Source organism: Vigna angularis, chromosome 10 (genome assembly GCF_016808095.1).
Source record: "Vigna angularis cultivar LongXiaoDou No.4 chromosome 10, ASM1680809v1, whole genome shotgun sequence".
Classification (NCBI taxonomy): domain Eukaryota; kingdom Viridiplantae; phylum Streptophyta; class Magnoliopsida; order Fabales; family Fabaceae; genus Vigna; species Vigna angularis.
In genome coordinates, this window is record NC_068979.1 from 24730080 (window position 1) to 24738232 (window position 8153).

An 8153-nucleotide genomic window follows, 5' to 3' on the forward strand; every position below is an offset into this window, starting at 1 on the left:
AATTACACTGATGAACCATTTATCATGGCTAGTCAAGCAAGACAAATATTCTACGTAAATGATCCAGCGAATAACAAATGGTCAGTGGTTTTAGAAGGAAAAAACATGCATGGACATGATGATGACGATTCTCTTGATATACTTGAGACAACATCTGTTGCATGTAGACCCACTGAAGACCCAGTTGATGACGTTGCCGATGTCATGCAGGCATATCGTAGTGATCACAACGAAGGCATTTGGGAAAAAACAATTAATTAATAGGTTGATATTTTCACTTTTATTGACTTTATATGTATGTTCATCATAATTGAATTATTACTAACGTTGTTTAATTTTTCAGGTATGTCGACCTCAGACTCAGGATCAAGAAAGAGTAGACGTGGACGAGGCGTCACCCGAGTGGCAGATGTGACCTCCGGACGCGTGGATGGTCAGAGGAGGCATGTTGACATCGACCCCAGATCAGGTCATCCATCAGGGCCAAATGCTGATAGGTTTAGGAGTTATCTGGGTAAGTTAGCAAAAAGTCATGTCTCTATCCTTCATGCATGTTGGGATGACGTCCCAGAGGTCGACAAGAATCTCTTATGGCAAGATATTCAGGTATGTTTATACTTCATGCAATTTGTGATACACTTATCTTTTATGTTTTCTTTTGGAATAACAAGTTTTTTGTTTTAAACAGCAACATTTTGATATTCCAAACACAATGCAAATTAGAAAGAAAGTGTTATCGCATATAGCGATAAGATGAAGGGATTTCAAGACAAGGCTAACACGACTATATGTCTTTGGAGACAGGCAACATGAAAATCCCTGTCAGCAATATACATTAACAGAGGAGGATTGGATGCAGTTTCGTGCATCTAGAGAGTCTGAGGAATGGAAGGTATGTTTCTTAACATCGTCTTTCATTGAGTTTTTATGATTTTACACTTATTTATATAAATGGTTTCACAGGATAAAAGGTTAGCCGCCCAAGAAAGACAAAGGCTAAACGACGCACCCCACTTGTTATCACGAGGTGGATATGCAAAAATGGAGAAGAAATTGAGAAAGTCTAGAGTGGATGCCTTGGGACTTGAGTCGCCGGACCTAGCACCTGCACCTGCTAGGTACGAGCTGTGGAAGGTTGCTCGGACTAAATCTGATGGGAACATGACATCTTCCTCAGTTGCCTTGATTTCACAGAGAATTGTAAGTTCAAATTATAAGCAGTTCTTTGATTGTGTATCTATCACAGCATGTCTTCTAAGTAACTTGGTTTTTTTATGTGCAGGATGAGTTGGTTGAGCAGCAGACTCAGGGCACATTTACTGGCCAAGGTAGGGACGACATTCTAACAACGGCCATTGGAAGGCCCGATCACCCAGGACGTGTACGTGGAGTTCCTGGGGCGATTGGTCTTCGTGACTACTTTGGCCCTACACAGAAAACCCCCCAATCAATGAGTCAGGAGACACTGAGGCAGATGGATCTTCAGTGGGAGGAAAGACTCAACCAAAGCATGAGATCAATGGAGCAACGATTCATGAAGCAGCTACAAAAACAAAAACAAATACAAAGAGTGCTTGAAGAAAAGCTGCATTCCATGACGCAAGGCAACATGGGGGCCGATGACACTCCCACACCACCTCATGTCAGCACTAGAGGATCATGCTCTGCTGTAGACCCCACTCAGTATAGCGGTCAATATGAGCTGTTGGTTAATGGGGATCCCCCACGCATTGTGGCTGTCGGACGAGTGCTTGAGGGAGGGCAGACCATTCATGGTGTTGCCATATTACCCCAGCACGTGCGTGTGACCATTGACGAGGTTCGGGATCCCCAGGCTCAGGTGCCTGTACCCACTCCAGAAATTAACTTTGTGGGGGAGGTCATAGGATCATTTATTGCCTGGCCTAGAGCATTGATCATGTCCCACATCGCTACTCCACAGGTATAATTAACTTAGTATTTCTATGTTTATTCTTCAAATAATTGTTGATAACGCTTTGACGTAAATTCTTATCTTCAGTTCACACGTCCTCAGAAGCAGCCAATTCATGATACAGTCATACATGAAGATGATGACATGGCTGAAGCGGAGGATGATCCTCTATCAAAGCTAATGACAAAATTACCCAGGTTGAAGAAAGCACCATTAGAACTATACTGGGATTTGAGAGTATTTGGTCTTCCCCCACATGTGCCAGTTTATATCACATTATCTGATGCATTGGAGATGATTGGGGGAGACCGGATGTTGAATATTTCCATCATTCAGCTGTGGTGCATGTAAGATAGTCAATTTGGTCTTTCATATTACTTTTATTTACATTGTTATAGTTTCTAAAAACTTAACTTTGTTGTTTTAGGTACATGGACACAATCGTTGTAGACCAAGGTCGGTCTTCCATGTACGGATTTGTTGAACCTCAGACCATTCAACCGTTTGGTAACACACTTCAAAACAGACAACATTATTTGCAAACATGGATGGATGAGTCAAAAAGAGACGTATACCTTGTGCCATACATTGAGGGGTAGGTGTTGTTATATATGGTCAGTTTATTATTATAGTTTCCTTAATTAGTTGAATAACTATTTGTCCTTCGTGATAGGTCGCACTGGCAGCTGATGGTCATCATTCCCAAACAATGTAAAATTATATGGTTTTGTTCGTTGCACAGGAGGATGAAAAATGACTTGAGAACCATGCTTCAAGGGTAAGTGTTTCTCCAAAAATGACTTTGAATTTGATGTTCACCTTCAACTTTTATGATAAATATAGTCATATTAATTATACTTTGTGTTTTCAATCTGTACAGAGTTATTGGTAAATCTCGTGGTCAACTGGTTCAAATTTTGTATCCAAAGGTTGGAAGTCATTTATAGTTTCTAATTCATTTTCTATGTTATTGAATGATCTAAATTCTTAACTATTTAGTTTGTGATTTTAGTGTAACCAGCAGCTAGATTCATGGGAATGTGGCTTCTATGTGATGTGTTGGATTAAGACCATCATTCGAGCTGTCATTACAGATGACTGAAATGAGGTAATGATGTATACCTTCAATACATTACAAATCAAATTCATCTTCAACATATATGAAACCATAATGAATCTTTCTTGAATTTTGCAGCGCTTCAAGAGTACATCGCCTATTCCAGAGGACACAATTAAACAGATAAGGCAGGAGTGGACCGCTTATCTTCTGCAAAGATGGAGTTAGGAATAGTTTTATTTCTTGTTGAACATTGTTTAGTTTTAGTTTAAGTTTTATGTTGATAGTTTTGGTAGTGGATTGAACTCCACATTAAGTAGAACTTTGTTTATATGAAACGCATATTTATATTATTGCAAAATTGTTCTGGGACATTTTTCTGCTTTTCAGGTGTGGTTTTATTGAAAAAATAAATCAATTTTTTAAAAAAAAAACGCCCAGTAGACGTCGGTTAGTGCACAGTCGGACGTCTATAGACGTCCGGCAGTGCACAAACGGACGTCCAACCCCCCAGCCCCTACCACTAACAATTCAGCCAAGTAGACGTCCGGGGGCGAGGCGCCGGACGTCTATATGGACGTCCGAGGGTTCACAGCGGACGTCTATATAGACGTCCGGCCTGACACAGCGGACGTCTATATAGACGTCCGGCCTGACACAACGAACGTCTATATAGACGTCCGGCCTGACACAACGGACGTCTACGTAGACTTCACCCACAAAGACGTCGGGGGAACGTCGGACGTCAAAAGGCCCAAAGAACGGACGTCTAAAGCCCTTTCTGCACTAGTGATTACATTATTTTCCTAAACGGTTACAATGCGTATCTCGTGAAAACCATTTTCTTGAAAAGTCATAACTGTCAATAACGGTCATATTTTGAATATTGTTTCCTTGTATGATTTGTATAATCGATTGCATGCGATTTTAATATGTTAAATCCGATACAAATGTAAAAATGTTAAAGCATAAGGAAAAGCTTAACAGATTACATTAAATGCTTAATCGATTAAACTGCGTCAAAGTTGAAAAATCTATAAATTGATGCATTGCTCTCTGCCTCAACATGATTTTATGATCTTACACTTTCATAACTAACTTGGTTGTTGAGATTTAATTGCAAGAGCGTCCTAGAGTTCTTGGAGAATCAAGATCACTCATTTGGAAGGAAATTCATAAAGATTCTTGTAAGAACATTGTGCTTACACATTGTTGATCAAATCTGCACATCTGGTGTGTTCTATTTGGATCAGTAGTCATCTGCAATTAAGAAGATTGTGTTTCCTTGTTGCTGTGAGCCATGAAGAGGACTTTGTGTGTTCTAGTTCTTAGAGTTGGAATTGCTCTAAGGTGACAGAGAGTGAGATATCTTTCTAGGTTGAGATTTGTGAGGTGTTCACGTCTTGTGCTATAAGGGATATTGAGTTTGGGAAAGGAGAGTGCATTGAGAGAGGATTTCTCTGTATTCTTGCTTGTATAAACTCTATCACTACAGTGGTCCCCTTCAACTCAGGTTGATTGAAGGAAGACTGGATGTAGGCTTGGTCGAACTAGTATAAATACTTGTGTTGATCTTTCTATCCCTTCTCTTTTACATTGTTCATATATTTGTTCGATTGCATTCCAAGAAAACTTTAAAGATTTCAAAAAGCTTTTGAAAGAACAATTTTTTTAAAGGGATAACCAATTCATCCCCCTCTTGGTTGAGATAATTGGCTTAACTTTTTTCTACACAACTGATCATCAGCCATTTAGTTATGAACTATAAAACATTGGAACTCCTATAAAACCAATGCTTATCACTTGTATTAGGAACTTTTGAGTGAATGAAATGTTCTTTTATTAAGAGCACTCTAGAGAACATTTCTCATCTTGAGAGTCACGATTAGAGAGTTTAAAAAGGCCCTCTCTAGCCACCTTTCAACCATTGAGAATCATCCCTTACCACATCCTCAATCCAATGTTGAAACCATGTTGAATCATGTCAATTACCTCTACTTTTTGTTTCTCCATTCCGCTACATCATCCATTCATGTTTCGGCCACTAATTACATCAAATTGGTGCTCATCAAGTGGTAGTCAAAGCCTTAGTTTTGAACACGCTCTGAGATAAGTTTCTTTTCTTAATTGTTCCATGTTGTCTACATATTTTTCCTTTACATGTCTTGGTTTGTATTGTCTGAGTTTATGCACTGATTAAATTGTTTGTTTATGTGCTGAGATTCAAAATTGTGTGTTCATTTGTGAATCTCTTCATTTGTGTGTTTAGGCTTCCTTCTGTGTTTATGCGTGAATGTTATTGAGTTTTATTTCATTTTACTTAGTGAATTTATGTTCGAGTCTTTTAAAGTTTTGAAATCATATTTTTGTTGTGTTTAAGTCATGTTACTTGCTTTAATTGTCAACTCATTCCAAGTTTTAACTGGTTAGTTTGTTATTTTATCATTTGAGTTTGTAAGTTTAAAGTATGCACAACAAATAAGCTATGAAACTCCTATCAGTGAGCTTGTTGGCCACTAACGGTTCAATATGTACAACTAAGTTTCACCGAATTAACACAACTTTGTGAAAGTTTGGTTTTTCGAGTCATTGATGCTTGGTATTAGATCATTGCCAAGTTCTGACCTTAATTTCCATTATATGTGTGAACTATTCCATTAATTTCAGTTTATTGGTTAAGGTCTACAAAGTTGAATTTTGCATATGCTGCTTTGATTGAATAATGCTATGGCTAATATGTTTTAATCAACATATGTTGTGCATCCATTGATTTATCATCTCTACAATCAATTCAGCTAGTGGAAGTGCAATCTATCACCCAAGGAAGCTGATGGCAACCCCTTTAGGGACTTCCCATCCACAGAAGTATCAACTTAAGACTAAGAAAGGGAAGTTGAATAAACAAAAGGATTTTTTCTTTCTAAGTCTTAGAATGTTTACTTTACTAATCCATTCACATTATTTTGTAGGACAAAATAAGGCTTGGAAACCATAGCCAATCAACCAAAGAAGCTTGGTGAGCTAAGGAAAGCAAAGGAGGTAAAGAAAGGAAGAAAGGAAGTGCTTTCTGGATTGGAAAAGCAAAGCTGATATACAACATACAGCCAACCAAGCAAACCAGTGTTTCCACTTTCTTTTAAAGCATGTTTTCCATATTTTCCACGTGAAAAACAACAAACCGTGTAGCTTCTTCACTTGAGCACGTTTCAAATGTGTTTCACCTGGAAAACACAACCCATGTTGGCCACCTTCATCAGCACATGTACATTGGCAGCTTCTTTTGCACGTTTCAAAGGCTTCTCTTACTCTATAAAAGAGAGCTTCTGCTTCTTGTAAAAGTAACTTGAGTGATATAGTGAATTACTGCCAAATTGGATTTCCAACCACTTCTCTCGGGTTCATTGCATTGTGCCACTTTAGCACACTTATCCTCTAGCTTCCTTCCCTCTTGGAAGGCTTTCTGAGTTAGAGACTTCACTTACACACTTCCAAACACCGAAACACATTTTCACAAACACCTTGCATGCACTAGATCAACCATCAACTTCTTCCATTCCGCTGTCACTTTCTGGTTCGAGGAGCTGCCCATTCTTGAAGATTGGAGTTGCTTCCATCAGAAGCTCTGTATCAGTAGTAGCAAAATTTTTCAAACTGTCCAAATTAGTTTGCATGAAACTCTTGTAGTGGCTGAGGGTGATTTTGACTCAGTCTTTCTTTGTGATTTTAAGTTGAATCATTTGTTTTCCACATAACTAGCATGTTGATCAATTAAATAGCCATATGTTTATATGTTATATTGTGAATTATAACAAAAGGCATTAAACTTAATCACAACCATGAATCATCACATGTTCATCTAATTTGCTGTATTTAAAAAATGAATAAAAAAGCAACCATAACTAGTGCAATTCACAATAAACATTCTCGTTGTCTTAGTATAATAAAGCTGTTAAGCTTGAATAAGTTTCATTGATGCAATTTCACAAAAAAATTTAATTTCAGAAGTGCATATGTTAAAGTTGTCATGCTTGGTTCAACTTGATTTGTTTACTTGCTTTGTTCATCTTTATTTGCTTTATTCTTTGGTTGTCTTGGTTTTTGGTGTGATAGAAATAACATCATAGATTTGGTGAAGTGATATCTTGTACTTGGTAGCATCTTAGGTGGCGGTGGCCTTCAAGATTCTGTAATGAGCTACAAAGACTAGAATGTTACCAGATTGACTACTGTGTGAGACAAATAGTAGAGAGCATACCAATTTATGAGAAATCATGTGGTTGAGTTAGCCTAAACACTTGGTAGCGAGAGAGAGTGTTTCAGTTTTAGTAATTGCTTACTTGTAATTTATTTTGTTGTCTTCTTTGCTTAAACACATTATTTAGGTGTTCTGCTTACACTCTGAGTTTGATATGTGCTTGAGTCAGTGTTGAATATCATTTTATTCGGTGAAATCACTTTGTTTAAGTCTTTTTATTTGAAAATCCAATTTTGTTTTGTTTAAGTCATGTGCATTATTAACTGGTGCAGTATTAAATATGAGTTTAGTAGGTTTCATTTCCAATTTTGTGATTTAAAAATATTTGAGACAAAATCGTCTGAAAAAATAAATCGTTTAACAACTTTAAGTTTTGAAGTTTAACAATAAGATTAAACGAATTATCATCTTAGGAAGAAGAGCGTCTAAAGATAATTAACATAGACATAACATTGAGAAAACAAACTTAGACAATAAACTACTTAAGAACCCGGTAGGAAACAAGTGTTTGAAAAAAAAGAACATATATACATAAAAAAGAAAACATAGATATATCATTGAGTGATTACAAGAGAGAGTGTTTTACAAAGGTATTGACTTAGAAAGAGAAATGAGTTAAAATGATATGACACACTTTTAAATAGAAGCGTTTGATCAGTAGGAAAAGTCTACATAAAATTGTGAGACATTGTGCTTAAAATATAAACACATTCACAAAAGTGATGAGTGAAAAAATGTCTAAGAGAATCTTCTAAAACAATAAGTGTGAGAAGCTATCAAGCATAAATATGTTTTACAAAGATAAAATTCAACAAGCATCCCCTAAGGAAGTCATGCAAAAATATCAGGATAAGTTCTCGTGTGCTGAAACTAACATATTTATCCTTGATAAGAGCAAAACACTTAAA

General features: G+C 37.0%; 1 long non-coding RNA gene across 1 annotated transcript; it reads left to right on the plus strand.

The window, feature by feature from the left end:
* The first annotated feature begins 2614 nt into the window (after positions 1-2614).
* Positions 2615-3015, plus strand: LOC128194356 (uncharacterized). The gene is made up of 3 exons (XR_008245800.1): positions 2615-2711; positions 2814-2862; positions 2946-3015. It is a non-coding gene; the product is annotated as an uncharacterized LOC128194356 (long non-coding RNA).
* The last annotated feature ends 5138 nt before the right edge of the window (positions 3016-8153 follow it).